Source organism: Tyto alba, unplaced genomic scaffold, assembly GCF_018691265.1.
Source record: "Tyto alba isolate M040663 unplaced genomic scaffold, T.alba_DEE_v4.0 Super-Scaffold_8, whole genome shotgun sequence".
In the NCBI taxonomy this organism is placed as follows: domain Eukaryota; kingdom Metazoa; phylum Chordata; class Aves; order Strigiformes; family Tytonidae; genus Tyto; species Tyto alba.
In genome coordinates this window covers 9,443,017-9,459,239 of record NW_024881329.1, presented here as the reverse complement: position 1 = coordinate 9,459,239, position 16,223 = coordinate 9,443,017, and the positions used below count along the sequence as shown (strand labels likewise).

Genomic DNA, 16,223 nt, shown 5'->3' with positions numbered 1-16,223 from the left:
GCCTCTCAGAGAACCATATAGAACCATAGCTGCATACCTCATAACCAAACCAGTATCATCAGGAACTTCCTCTCACAACAGCTTTGATAGAAAGCATGATCAATGTAAAAGATTAGAAGCACACTTAATCTTTCCTTCTCCTGATATTTGTTCACATAATAATAGGCTATCTAGAAAGCACTGTTTGTTTCTCTTTCCTGGATGTAGCTCAGGAGATAAACGAAGCTGTGAGAGCTCTAAAATACTAGAAGAGGATAACTACTAAAACACTAGTTTTGTCTCCTGGTACACAAATACCTTTGTTTTTTTCTTTTAAGAGCTTAAGTCTAGAGCTTATCAAAGTTATGCTTTGGGTAGAACCCAAATCTCTGACACAAATCATGTGCTGCTATTCAAGGGAGCTAGAAAAAATCAAGGCAGAGTTCAACTCGTAAAAGAACAAAATAAAATCATCCTTTAACACAGCAGTTCCAAAATCATATAGATTTGTATGAGGAGGTTTAAAGATGAACCATCACTAGATTGTGCTATCTTTACTTTTGCTAACCAGCTCTGACTGGTAGTAAGATGTAAGGTGACTTTACCAGCAGTGAAGATACTAGAAATGTCCTGAAGTACACAGGATGCAATGCCATGAAAAGTCAGCAATCCAGCCTTTTGTAAGAATTAGATCTCTAAAGAGCATCTCAGAAATTGTTTGGCACCTAAAAGTCTTGAATCCCTTAATAATCCCAGCTCACTACAACACAGATCACAGGCCCAGGGCAAGGGAAATAGCTGTAATTGCTACATTCCTAGGACTCAGCAGTCTTGTTCACAGTCTAAGCAGATACACTAGAAATATGGCCCTTCTTCATCCACTTCTTTCATAGATAGAATTTGTTTATGGGCAAACACAAGAAATAAGCTGTATTCTTAAACCTTGTGTCAAGGAATACCAAGGACACAAGAAACAGACAACTGCTCTGTCATGATGCTCCTATTCTGTGAATAAACAAAGAATGAAGATTCTGAGGTTTTCTGATCTGGTATACTTCAGTGGCTTTGTACTTACTGCCAAGATTTTAATTAAAGAGAAGCCGATATAATGTCTCACCCTCTGTCTACATTATCATTAACCTGCTTTCTTTACAAAATAAAGGCACTGAAGCAGAGTTTATTTTTTTATTATGCTATTAATTTAATTCTCTTGGATCTTTTACCTTTCTTGCACAGATTAGTTGCCTGCATTACTTTAGTCTCATCTCTCCCGAGAGGTGATGCATTAGGTGAGTTATTTTTAATAATGCTGTTGCTGTCAAATGCTTGCTTGTGAAATTTTTCTAAAGCTTCTGCAGCACTTAAAATCCCTACCACAAGAGAAAAAGTTGGCACATCCAGATCTGGAATGGTGTTCAGAAGGATGCTATCAATTTAACCGTTTTAGTAGTTATCCTCTTCTAGCATTTTAGAGCTCTCACAGCTTCGTTTATCTCCTGAGCCACATCCAGGAGGTACCATTTTCTCTCTTAAAGCATATAAAAACAGAAGTAGAGGACTGAAAAAGAATGACCACAGAAGAAATCAAAGGAAGCGTACCAGAGAGAAGGGAGCATGCAAGATTAAATGACGAGCTGAATGGAGATGAGCTGAGAACAGATGATGAGAATAAGAAAATGGAATGTAATGCAGCAGCGTTGTGGAAATATTGAAGACAATTTGGAAAAACAAACAAACAACAAAAAACAACAAACCAAACAAAACCACACCCCAGGAAATAACTGGAATGTGGAAACAAGACAATATTAAAAAAATATTTCCTCACATTGCTGATTGGTTGTAAGTAGTGATTTTTTTTGATTGACTGATACTCTGTAAGTAGGACTGAGTTTGGGTTATTCCTTACTTGTCCTTCAGAAGTCACGTATCCTATAGAGCAAAACAATCCCATTAGATTCTGTTACCTTCCCCACACCTTATCAGATCTTAGTTCTCTGAATCCCATTCCCTTTCTCTCTTTCTTATAGTTCCCAAAACTATGTTGAGTACCCCACAATAAGAAAATGCTCTGGAAAATCACAGCATGGTAATTTAGACAAACATGCCTGATATCAAGCAGTACTATTTCACTTCTGTGCTGGTCATGCAGAGGCACAAACTGAACTAGTGCTAACAGGTCACTCAAAATGGATCTTACATAAGAAAAGCTACAAAGCCTGCACACAAATATGTGTTTGTCCTGCTGCAGGCAATTTCAAAGTTTTCTGTTGTTTATTAAATGTCACATGGAACAGATCAAAATACAGAGTAAAGGTTTTTTAATCAAAATGAATGGAGGAAAAATGCATATCTGTGCCCCATGGTCTGGGACTAGATGCATATACATTGACATATCTGAGGAATAAAGCTCTATACATTAATCTAGAAGAGCAAAGCTTGTCCTATGGAGTGTCTCAATACTATGTCATAATTGATTAGTACTGTTATCACAACGTTGAAAAAATAAGAGATTTTTTTCCCTGATTTTTCCCAAAGAACATTACTGTGCATATTTGATCCAAGCTATTTCAAAACTTAGTCACAGTTTCTTCCACTTCAGGTTTCTGGAAAAAATATGTAAACTTACAGCGTTCAAAATCCTAAAGTAATTCAGCTGCAATACGAAAACCAGAAATTAAGTATCTATATAATTTGAATAAAGGCACTTTTCAAATAGTTACAATTCATTTTAAGAATACACTTTTGTTCACATATGCATAATCTGAAATTAACACCTTCTAGAAATTCCAGGATATTGGGTGCATTTACAGTGTCGAATAGTGAAGTGCAAAGAAGGAGGGGTGGGGGCTTGATGTGCTGCTGCACTCCACTCTGGCTCCAGGACCACATGTCCACAACAAAGTTCACGCCATGTGCCAACCCTAGGCACGCACTGTGCACACAGAGTGCGCTCGCGCCTGTGTCCACCCCACAGGCAGAGTAGCCTGAATGGCACGCCAGCACACGACTTCAGACTGGTTCCAGCAGGAAGGAAAGCATGATGCACTCCAGTGCATACAAGAAGCCTTGTACAAGCAATACATGAATTCGTATCCAAAAGATCCCCTCTAGCTCACATCACTCACCCCTAGTGAGCTGCAGTTCTTATTCCAGCTCTCATCATCATCAACGATGCCATCAAACACAGAGGCTGTGCCATTTTGACAGCATGCTCAGCACAACTTCCACTCTGATTTCTGTGAGGAGAGGTGGCACCTGTCAACCTGAGTGACAAGTCATCCAAAACTTTAAGCGTTTCTCTGACACCAATTCCTTCTATGAAGTTTAACAAATAACTGCTTCAGCTTTCTCCTGGTATAAAGTGAGGAATTATACCACAAAAAGGAAAATGGGCCAGAAGGAAGTACATGCCAGAGTAATTAAGTTATTTGATAGATCTTAAGAAAGCAGCAACTCTCTTCTGAGTAGTTTCATAATACTTCACAGGTTCAGAAGTCTCTCCATATGCAGCAGGACCCACGGGAATCACTGCTTATAGCTATTTTTTGTAGTGGCAAAAACATATGTTCATCAACCATGAAGGAGTTAAAACAAGATAAACTGTAGAGTTACACTGAAAATTGTAATAAATTATGACCCAAAGGCACACAAGCCAGTGAGAGTTAGAAGCTTCCGAGGGTCATGCGAGTCTCAAAGTTAAGCAAAGTACTATCAAGTCTAAACCCTGCTGTCACATATTCTGAAGATTTCCTAGGAAAAGTACTTGGCTGGTTTCCTAAGTCTCTAGTTTTCAGTGCATATTACAAGATACTAAATGCATATCCAACTTAGATCAGCTGCCTTCTTTGTTTTCCCTCTGGGACTATTAAGGATGTGCCAGTGGCTACAAAATCTTGCTTGAAAGACTTAAAGCAAAGTCCTGGTCAAATATTAAGCTTCATTCATCTTCTTCCTGTGATCCTTAAGCAAAAGAGGATTCTGGAAGAATCTTCTGGGAGGCATAATAAAGACCATGCAAGAAATAACAGAGTTGATAAATCATTTATGAAAAAAGTAAAGGGAGAACATTCCCAAATGCCAATGCAAGAAGCATTTCCACTAAGATATGAAGCATAATAAATATACTCAGTTTTAAAACAGATGATTAGATAACTGCCACACTCAAGAACGTGTTACAGCACGAAGATGTGAATTATGACTGGCAGAAAGCAAGCAATCCAGTGGCCATTTAGGCAGTTTCCTTAAGAGGCAAATTTCTCACTGAGAAAATAGCAGTCCATCTATTTAATATGATACAACTCAGCGGATGAATTCAAGCTGCTTGAGAAACAGCCTCAGGACTTATTGAAAAAGACTACTGTGCTTTATTAAATAATGAACCATGCACTTGTCTTTTTTCATCAAATGAGTCGACTGATGTTCATTTAATACTGTACACCCATAGCAATCAAGAGACGGGGTTTTATTTTTATTTTCTGAATTTTCTTTATCAAAGCTTTTTTTCCACAGGGAGTAGAGTAACGATAGTGTCTTAGAAATCTCATTCTTATGAAGCTCAGTTCTTGCAGTCTCAGACGGTATGCTTTAGCATACTCACACTAATTTCAACAGTCTTGCCAGTTGACTCCTATAAAGGATCCAGCCCATGATGTTACAAGGTCATGTTAACTCCAGATAAAAACTTCTCTTTCAAAGTGTTGGCTGCTTTCAAATACAAGATTAAGCCTTTGGGGTTAAAAAGTTACCACAGAAATTGATGTCTGGTTACCATCTCTGGAACTTCATACATCCAGTGGATATTCAGGAGTTAATTATTTGCAGCCTCAGCATCAATTCCTGTCACAGTTAATGAAAGACTTCATATTAGTAATGTTGGCAATATGTAGTAACAGTTACTTGATTTCTCCAGACAGTGTTACATGAATGGAATTCTTCTTGCCTTTATACACGTGCTAAATGGTGATTTTTACAGAACAAAATTCTTTGTTGGGTACATTTAGGTTTGCATGTTTAAGAATTATTAAAATTCACTGAACTCTACACAGTTAGTCATGACACTGTGTAATTATTTCCCCTTTGTCTTACCCACTCTCAGCCATTATGATTTTGCACACATTAAAACTTCCAAATAAATCACAAGTGTATACATAAACTGAAAGGAATCAAAGGGATTTTGTTTGACCTTCAGTACTTTGTAAGTAAAACAAGTTAACACACCTAGGAAAACCACAGGAATCAGATGACAACCTAGAATTAGGATTAGTACTTACTTTGCTGATGTGTTCAGATTCTGAGGTTTGTTAGTAACAAGTCTGATCCAAGCTGTGCTTAAACCAATGAACAGAATGTCTTCTTCCTTTAGAAGCATTTTGGATCTGGCTCTATATTCTCTGTGAAGAAAGAAGACCACCATTTCTTACTGTCTCTAAGCAGAACAAGATAGAGCAGTCCTCTACATTTATCAGTGAGAATTAACTTGACAGAAAGACATTAAGGGTTTTGTTAACAAATCAATAAAACAACTGTGATATCAAGATGCAACCAGTAGTAAGGCTAGAAATCCTTCTACAATTTTTTCCTGTAACGTGCTTCTCCGCACTGTACAAGCATAAGGTCTGTAGAGTGAATTATTCAAAATTGACTGAGCCTTCTTTCAGAAGGAACCTCCCAGGAACCTAAAAGAGAATCAGGGACAAGATCACACAAACAGACTTGACCTCTTTCCTGCTTACAATTCATAATTTAGCTATAGTGCCAAACAGCAAACCAGACTTAATATTCTTCCTACGAGGATTAAACGAATAAGTATAATTAGTAAAACTATAATTACCAGTGCAATGTTCCCATTACAGCAATAAAGAGAAACTGTCTGTAGAATAAACTCTAGTTTCCTTCCTTCCAGGATAACCAAAGAAATGAGAAAACTGTGAATAATTCAGGATTCTACTTGCTTTATGTAAAAAAGGGCCCTGCATGTAAATTTCAGATGAATCCCCCATTCACTGAAAAATCAACTCATTTACTTTCAGGATAGTAAATGGAGAAAATAATTTCCTTTTAGACTACTGCACTGTATGCCTACTTTGCATCCTGTTGAACACTCAGCGAAGGATCAACTGGCATAAACATCTCAGCCCCTTATCCCAAAGGTGTGAACAGCACTGTTAAGAGCCTTCTTCATCTCTTGATTTTGATTTTTCATGAAATAAGCATACCTGCATAGACAAGACTGTAAAAAATTAGACAGCACAACATATTAAATAATAAACAAGGTTAATTAGATCACATTTGAATACCACTTTTTGTAACTCCAGTGAGAGGAAAGGAATAGAGAGACAAGGTCTTTGATGCTTTTGTCCCTGAATCTAATTCTATTAAGTCATTTACTCTCTTTCAGACAGCTACCAAAAAGAAAAAAGGAAGCGCATCCCACATGATGCATGATTACCATAGTTTTAAATTTGTCCTGAAATAGAGTTTTACAGCACACATCAAGGAAAGCAGCAAACGACTTGCTACCACATCCTGGTGTCCTATTACAGCAATCACCAAACTGGACCAGGCATAAGAATGATCTGCTCTACATCCCATCTCTGACAGCAGGGCTGGCCAGCTATATCAGAGGCAATTACAGAAGCCTGTCCAGTTGGGATACAGTATTTTTGCTGATGAATTCTTCAGTTCACATCTCTGCAGGGTTTTACATTAGAAACAGGCATCCTGTGATGTGCCTTAACTATTAAACTGTTATGCAAGACGTGGCTGCAACTGTCAATATAGCTGTAGAATATTAAGTGCCATCAGTGCAGTCCCAGAGAGTTAACCCTGATCTGACCACAGAAAGCCTTCCATTTTTTTTCAGGATTAAGGTCACATAATTCTCTTAGTCACAGTGGAGATTTGTCTTCTCCATGTCTACAACTCAAGGTGATTCCAGCTATGCCCAACAGCCCTTACTTCCATCCCCAAAAACAGTCTTGCTTCCAAATGAATGAGTCTTGTCACTTCTGTTAATTTTAAGTGTATTGAGGAGTATAATCTTGTTTACCAACAGTCTGAATTAGTCTTAGAAACTCTGACACCTAAACTTTTCTTAGCGTCCTATCATTGGTAATACAGCCTATTATCTGTTGCTGTAGCATTGGGATGCATGCGGGATCTAAGATAACATACATTTTAGCAGTACAGGAAGTGAGAGGCATTAGTTCAGTCATATCATTACTTCCTTTGGTTGCAGTCACTGCAGTTTAATTTTTTTCTTTAAAACATTTAAAAATATCTGGATTTGGGGCAAAACTTGAGTTTTCACAATCATGATTTTAATCTGTTTTGCAAATATCTGTGCTCACATGAACATAAAATGTCATTAAATGTCTGAAATAGTTTCCCAACTACAAGATTCCTTGATGCAAAGGTTATCATCTGCATCTTATAACAAAAGTCACGTACAAACTTAATTCATGGGAGAGCATCTGAGAATGCATCCCATCAGTGTGGTTTTTAACATGTTGTAACAGCAATCAGCAGCACTTTCAAAGTTTCTGCTGCTTGTTCAAAACCAAACAGAAGAACAACTGTCTTTTGGCTGAGAAGGGCACCTGAAAGAAGGTCAAATAATACTTTAATAAATTAAGATTAGGAGGTCTCATCCCTTAATCTCCCCCCATGCAAAAGTGTTGCAGGTAGGAAGGAATGACAGAGGATTTCAGCACGTGTGTATCAAGTGGCAGCTTCTTCAGGCAGGAAAAGGCAGGCGGTACACAACCCATTTCACAGTCAGTATTTTATCTGCAACACAGACTACTTAGAAATTCTACCATACAGATAAGGAAGAAATGGTGGCTGCCTAGGAAAGCTTCCTGTTGTAAGCTGCCTGCAGCTGCCCCATTGTGCATCATCTGCTACCCACTGTCAAATGTTAATGTCGCTTGAGCTATGGAAAAATAGAACAACCAAAAATTATAGGGACATTAACACAGAGAATGAGTCTTAGATGCCCAAAAACACAGAAAAGGACTACTTGGTTGGGGGAGGAGGAGATGAGGGAAATAAAAAAATACATACAAATTCCATTATCTTGTTTCTGTCACTTTTCCTTGTACATGCTTAAGAGGAGAAACAGTCATGTAGAGGCATACATGGTGGATATTTTTTCTTATAAACACATCAGGCAGTCTCCAGAGCATAACTGGACCATTACTCCATTTCAGCCATAGAGCTAAACAAAAAGGCCAGCTGCTTATGGATTTGACTCAGTGAACTCAAAAAGCTGCAGTGAGTCATATGTTCCCTACACTCACTCTGGGGTTGTCATAGTAATGATTTCTCTCTGTCATTTTTCACTTTACCACATGACTCCATGGGATGGACTATGCTTACCTCAGCATGGGTAAACGTCTGTATCTGTGTGTATATATATACATGGTAGGCAAGGGAATGGCATTGCAATTTTTGCTTTTCCCCTCACTCCATTAAAGCATCCCTCCATTCAAACAGCAGCCTGTTACAATTCCATTAGACTTCCTAAAAGAGGTAAGGCATTTGCTATAGGCATATCAGTTGGCCCAAAGCAAAAGAGAAAACCCAATTTACAGGGCCACAATCAATTCATACACCTCCAAAGACGGTAAAATATGTAATTTACACCCACATATGTTCTTACATACTCCAAAGTATAAGTGACTCGCCACTTGCCTTTAGGCATAAATTCGTGATTCTCCTCAGTCTTCTGTAGGAGGCATATCAACTTCACAAACTGCTGAGGATAGCAGCAGCTGGTACAGTTGCACCTTGACTGCGATTCAGGGCCTTGCATTAGTTCACGTGTTAACTGAAAGGAAAACAGTGATACAGGGGGTCAAGATATTTTCTAGTATCATGTTTTTATTTACCCTGTACAGAAAGTCTTAGAAGCAGCACACAGTCAATTCCTTGCAGAAGCCACAATTATGGTGTTAGCCCTTTCAGCAGTTGAATATGCTGGCACTGTCAGACTTTTCTTGTCTTAGCCCCTAACTTTCTCATCTTGAAATTGCCCAGACCAAAGCTACTCATCTTAAAGAATGTATCCTGGGCATAACTGTTCTTCGGAAAAAAGGAACTTCAGGTAGGTTTGCCTGGAGCCAGTTTTTGACTGAAGGAAAGTGCTTATGCAATGCAAATTCTCTCAGTGATCAACAATATACGATTGTTCTGTAGCTTCCCACATGTGAAGATGTCTGGGTTTAACATTGAAGTAAGTTCCATGGTGAAGGCTTGCTGTTCACAATTTTTTTTTCTTAAACTAAGCATTTACTATGGAACTCACAAAAAATGTCTCTTCTGTCCATTTAAAATAAATAAATAAAGCATTAAATTTTCTCTCACTAAGTCTGTTTGCTTTTAACTGAAACAGTTGTGAAATTCCTGTGTCAGTAAAGAAAACATAAGGGCAACATTAGAGAAGCCTAAGGAAAATGGGTTTAGTTACTGAAAGACAGAATCACGCATTTCAGGAAAAGAAAGTGCCTTCTGGATCATATAGCTTATATCCCTAGGCAACAGGATGGTTGCTGCATGGTCTCTATCATGTTTTTATTGATTTTTATTTTTTTTAATACTCCAGAAACACAACATCTCATCAAACCATCCATGATAAATTCCTCTTTGTCCACTTAATTCACTGCAGACTTGGAAACTATTTCTTAATGTCTGTAAACTTTCCCTTCATTTACTATGTTATCTTTAAAATAATTTAAATAAAGTTCCTTTCTTTTCTGGTTGTAAAGTATATTCTGACTTTAACACTAGAGTGGAAGCCACACCAAGTAGCTTTCACGTTTCTCACATGAGAGTATTTGTGATCTGGAGTTCATGAACTGTGCTGTAGTTATATACAATAAATGGTACATCGGCAGATCCTTTTCAGAACGGTGAGCAATCACAGACTTACTTATTATTGAACAAACTCACTCCGAAGTTAATTATTTAATTTTATATATCCATTTTCAAAATATTAGTTGGGAGTTTTCCTGTCATCCTCATTAAAAAATGTTTCCCTAAATACTGAATGTTGCAGACAAGCAAGATTAAAGAGTCTAAAGGCAGTATTCAAAGTCAGACATTTTCAGACCTGGCTGTTCTGAAAGATTTAGAAGCCGCACACTGGCAGTTTACTTCACAAGTGATTACTGGTTCACAAACTGAAAACTACAGTTTCATAGTCACCTACAGTCAGCAGTTAATCTAGTATAATGATGACAATTGTTACAAAGAACGGTAAAGTAAGTGGTAAAAATAGAAAGTGTGTCATTAGCAGGTTGAAGTCATCTAGTCAGGTAGTAGAACACAGCTCAAAGTTTCTACCCTTAAGCAACGATGTTTGAAATTCAGAAAAAAAAAAATTAAATTTCTAAGACTGGAAAAATCAAGTGCGAGAGGGTAAATTACTGAACACCAGCATGGGCTTTCTGTTTTGATCTGAGATGTGCTTACAGCAGATTGCAGTGTCTGGAGCAAGTAGTTTAAATTACAGCTTCATATTTTTGCTTATGAAGGACTTCATCTTTTTGGCCACATATTTCAAGCATTACTGCAAACTTAGTACATGAAAAACACATTATGTCGCATATACAATCAGTCTTAGATACATTCTGACAGAATTAGAGGGGAAAGAGCTCAAGTTGTAGGTGTGCGATTATTGTATTTTTAGCATGCAAGTCATATTGGTTTCTTTAATTGTCTGTTTGCATGAGCAACTTTCACCCAGTTTTGAAAATGTAACCTACTTTTGTTTTCAGGCTTCACCAAATATTGCAGTTTGTATGTTTGTAACCCCCAGTGCAAAGTGTTCCTCCTCTGTTGGCTGAAATTAATAAAATAAAAATTGAACTGTTACTTTTTCTTTGCTGCCTACATTAATCAAACATCATAATTGAAACCTTACAAAACCTGGTATGCAATTAGACTCAAGACACAATAAATGATGACCTAAAATGGTTTTGAGGCATAATCCCCTGAAAGTAAGTATTCCACATAAAGCCCCATAGTCCAAATTTCAGAATTAATTACTTTTGTCATTTGTGACAGGTGTTATGAATCTGAGTTAATTATATTAAGAATGTCTGTAAACAGAGTAGCAGCTCAAAGGAAATACATGTTTTTGATAAAATTTGCCATACATTTTTGAGGCTGAAACACTGGGGAACTAAGCTACATCTACCCAGAAAATTAACGATATACTATTGCCTCCACTGGTTAATATGCTAAAAAGATTGGCTTGTAACAGACTGTCATGAGAAAAGTGATCTGTCTGACTGAACAAGAGTAGTACAAGCAATATTGGTATCTTAATAAGCATACAGCCACCAGTCCTAGAGGAAACAAAAACAAAAAACCCAAAACAATTAAACAAATCCCACTCTGCACATAAGATCTTTTTGAAAGGAATATGTAATGATGTAGTTTCAGCATATACACAGAAACAAGTCAGTCTAGAATCTATCCTGAAATTCCCACAGGGTGCTTGTACATTGGCCATATTTACATGATTTGATGTGTAAAGACCCAATGCATTTTTGGACAGGATTTGGTCTCTTTGCTCACAAAAGATTACATGGTACACCAGTACAAATAGATATATATGTGTAAACCTCTAAGACCTTCACATGGCTATGAAGCACTTTAAAAAAAATGAGACCAAGCATGCAAACAAAGATGCGAGTAAAAGATACTAACAGAGTCTGCCTGCCTTCTTTTTCAGTAACTGAAGATGAATAAGCATTGACTTTCATCCCGTTTCTTATTGCAGAAAGTAGAAAACTATTCATCTCAGAAATATACTTTTTATGAAGTAGCAAGCACAGCTGTCTCAGGAAATGCAAAGTACACTGATTCTGTAGATTATAATGAGTCTTGCTTTGTGAACCTGAAAACACCCCCAATGAAGTGTGTATCTCTCAAACCAGAAACCTTTTCCCAATGTTTTCTTCTCCAAATATGACCTATTAATCCCAGGCTGCTGTCAAGAAAGAGTCTCTCTGCTTTGTTACCATTTGTTTTTCCAACAAATAATTCACAACAAGCTATATGAGACAGCCCATTGAGCAGGCTTACTCATCAAGATTTTCAAATACAAAAGAGCAAACTTCTAGACTCTGTGCTTAAACTCTCTGAACAGCAGAAGTTAATTACATTGTCTCTACCTCAGTGACAAGAAATACATATGTAAAACAGGACACCAAAAATTTATCAGATACATATAATATACTTCAGGGTTGGCTTTTTGCCCTAGGAGCTTCTTTCATAACCACTAAATTTGTCTTCAGAACATGAAACAACAAGCCATTCATACAGATTATAATTCATATCATATGATCTTTCATTCACTCCACTTGTATCCAATCCTAACATATAACAAAGAATTATCCATGGGATGAAGTGTCCAGTTAAAAGCCCAGTCTATTCTTCCAAGCCTATTACTGCTGTTCTATTAGTACAATGAAGTTTGTGTTTTGCAATACTTTTCTATCGAAATTAAATCAGAACTGACTTATTGACTTGTCTGCAAAATATGAACGAAACACCATAATTCTGATTACACAATCTTTTCAATGCTCAATACATATTTATGAAATATGGTGAGTACAGTCTTAAACCACCATTAGTAAATGCAGAAATCAGATTTTAGGAAGGTTATAAATAGAGTGAATCCAGGTTGTCATTTATACTTATTAAATAATACTACTTTCATTACAGGTCAAACAAACCTCCCCACTCAATAACGTAATATTGCTGCAGATCAAAACACTTGCTTAACTCTAGAATCTGTTGGGACCATTGTCTGAGAAGATTCAAAATTCTAAATTCTTCTAGTCCTACCATGGATATTAATAATTTTGAATGTCAATGATCATTATAGATACGGTTGATCAAGCCTCTGTAGTCTTATCATGTCTTAAAGGCTATATACATATACCTACAATTATGTGAAGAGCACCAGAAAACAAACCATTAACCTAAACCATTTTAGGAATACGGGATGAGGGGAATGATGTTTGGGGGTTTGGGGCTGCATCTAGTCTGACAGCCAGATTAGCCTGAGGCAATTCCTATGTCTGTAGCATGTCACAGTGTGTTGCAATATATTTCCTTCTATTGTCTTGCCAGCTTCTCACCTTTCTGATCATCGGGTTTCGGTTTACACACACACACAAAAAATAAAGACCTTACATTTTTTTGTTTGTCTGGGTTTTGTTTTGTTTTGTTTTGTTTTTCTTTTTGGTCAGTCTGTCATTAGGCTTTACCTGACTTTTACTGCTTACTGCACCACTTGAAAATCCATTTAAAATTTCTATTAATATTCATAACACTTTTAAAACCCTAAATATTTCTAACTAATTAATAATTATCTTTGCATCTTTAGACCTGTATCAGACCCCTTTGTTGCCCCTATACTCCATTTCTCATTTGGTGAATGCTATTGATCAGAGGGAACCATCTATACCAACTTCATATAAAGGAGCATGGAGGGGTTTTAAAACAAATCCTTTCGTCCAATGTATTTCTTTAAATTACTTCCTTTGCTTCTCTTGTTCACTGATTTTTTCATCTTCATACAGCTAGTTTTATACTAATGAACTTGCCCTGTAAGATCAGCTGCCGCCCTTATGCTGTTGTTTTTTCCAGCCTCTAATGGTGTACTCACAATAGGTTTAGTGCAGTGGATTTCTTTCCTCCACCTTTACTTAAGGGCTTGCAAATGCTTTATTATGAGAACTATTTCAATGTCTAAACTATTTTTGGAATATATGACATATTAAAGTAAGCCAAAGCCTGAACCTCATTAGGAGAATTAATCAAAGAAGATAATGACTTTTCAGGAATGATGAAAAACTTCCCTCATTTAAGAGCATAGGTCATGCGTCATTAAGGTATCTGGTCAGGTACAGAGCCATGCATCTGCAAAAAGCTCCACTGTAGAGATCACTTTAATGACACTGTCAATATGGAGGTGGGAGGAAATTTAGTAAAGCACAGGGTTTGAGAGAGAAACATTATTCAGATTAACAATTAAGAAAAGCCAGTCTCAGAGCCTAGCTTTTAAAACATAACAGCCTAGTATTTTGTCTGAATACTTCACTTGTCATATCATATTAGCATCACTAAACTCACTAGCACAGTGCAATGGATTCATCACACTAGCTCTCCTTCAACAGATGCGTTGCTTCAAATTGTAATTTAATTTTCTGGAATTAAAGACAGGCTTTTCAAGAAACAGCTCACAGATTTTCCTGTTCCTGAGTGCAAGAGAAACAATTTGATTCCATCCAAATAATCTGTCAGAGGTAAGAATCCATCCTGCTTAATCTCTCTTGCTTTGACTGTACAAGTTTGAATATCAGGAACTAGTACATAATTAAAATGAAATCCACTGAGCAATAATTAACTCTTTCTGGAAAACTGAGCCAGGTCACTCTTGGCTAGTCATGCAGACTATCTGCGTCTGAAGTCACCATGTTGAGAAACTTACTCTGATCAAGCTAGTGGAAAGATATACACATAAACTGTACAGGATTTGAGCTAGCTTTCACTGTTCAACCTTACTAAATTAATATTCATACAATGTTTTTGTTAGTGTCAGAAAATCATGTATTAAGCTTGTTGGCAGAACTCATGATTTTGCGATGCCAACAGTAATACTGTACCTGTATAACATGCTATTCTAACCTCAGCTCATCAATAATACCATCACTAAGAAGCATAACAAGCTTTATAGTCCTTAGATTCCATTTTTTTCATAACTAATTCAAGCAACTTCTAAGGACTTCTCATTAAGATTACAAAAAATTCTTCTTCCTACATACTCCTTGTTCCACATATTATACTTTTTTTATATTGCATTCTCAGTGATCAATGGCAAGATAAAGATATGAAAAAGCATGCCATGCTTCCAGCAGAACATTTAGCAAGCGTTTTGGGGCAGTAAGCTCCTGGTCTCTCTAGATACCCACTGAAGACCAGATGCTACTGTAGTGACAAGAAAGCTACAGTTCACCATCAGAAATCTATAGGTTGAGTTGCAGAGAGGAAGTTTTGGAAGCATTTGCATTTTTGATTCCACTATGAACAAGATAAAAAGGATAAAACATCTGTGAGCAGCTGAAAAGGAACGGCCTGTGAAGTATCACCATGCAGAGATCAGGACAGCACTAAGTGCAGCTAGGAGTCTGGGTGACTTGTAAGGCGAAACAGAGTGCTTTGAAAATGGGCACTTCTGCTCAGGACTTAATTCTTGCCTAGTTTTTAAAGGTTTTTTGGCTCCACATAAAATGAAGTGCTAGAAGTTCAGCTTTGTGTGCAAATCTAGTTTTGTGTGCAAATCTGAATTTCTAGTTTCTAGAAATTCAGAACTTAAGAGCTAGAACTTAAAACTTAAGTGAGCTAGAGTAGTTCACACAGCAAGTTAAGGCATTTTTGAAGTTCAAGAGAAGGCTGAATTACCTGTCCGGACACAGTCCAAACCTAACAGCTTTACAGGACCACCATTACAGGTAGAGCTATTATGACTAAAAGACCACTAAATATCTACATTCAAGAAATTTCTTTCTTTGGAAGTTTATTTCTGAGAATTTTGCAGAAACCATGAATTAAGCAACATTAGAGATCACGTGGTGGCAAATAATTATCAGTTGTTAGATGCATGTTATCATCTTTAGTTTTTCAGATTTACCCCCTAATTATGAAACATAAACTGCTCAGGAAATTTTAACATTTTTTTTCTGTTCCTACCAGCTAGATCCAACTGCATGTTAGTTTTGACAACTTGCAGATGGTACTCAGAACCATCACTTTTTGCCTTTGTTAAAAATCACTCTGTGCTAATGGCTAGCGCTGGAATCTCAGTCATAAAATGCAAAAGGGAAAACAACCCTGTATGTTTACATTTTAGAGATGGAATAAAAAAGCGCCATGCTGCGAAATCACAGCTGGACTGAGTGGTGCCAGCATTTTTCTCATAAGACTTACCCTGAACTCTAAACCAGGTATGACATATTTCTCAGTATATATATTACTGAAGTTTCCCACGGCATATATAAAATATTTTTTCAGAATTTCTAAACCAATTTGATTAAATACTTTTTTCTTGTGAACTCCCCAGACCAAAAGCTGAATATGAATAGCATTTAATTATTATGAGTGAGTAATTATTCTTTCAGAGATAAAAGATGCTACTGGAATTAAACTAACATTTCTAACTATTCTAA

At 36.9% G+C, this 16,223-nt stretch overlaps 2 long non-coding RNA genes across 3 annotated transcripts in view; both read right to left on the bottom strand.

Annotated features, from left to right (window-relative positions):
* Positions 1-4,398: 4,398 nt before the first annotated feature.
* Positions 4,399-7,973, bottom strand: LOC116965098. Of its 2 annotated transcripts, XR_004409146.2 has the most exons (3): positions 6,062-7,973; positions 5,250-5,369; positions 4,399-4,815 (listed from the first exon to the last, which is right to left on the bottom strand). It is a non-coding gene; the product is annotated as an uncharacterized LOC116965098 (long non-coding RNA). The 2 variants fall into 2 exon arrangements; XR_004409145.2 differs by having other exon boundaries at positions 5,250-7,973.
* A 402-nt stretch (positions 7,974-8,375) lies between these two features.
* LOC116965099 overlaps positions 8,376-16,223 on the bottom strand; it is a 55,930-nt gene continuing 48,082 nt past the window's right edge. The window contains exon 3 of the long non-coding RNA XR_004409147.1: positions 8,376-8,809. This is a non-coding gene — a long non-coding RNA (uncharacterized LOC116965099). The remainder of the gene's footprint in view (positions 8,810-16,223) is intronic.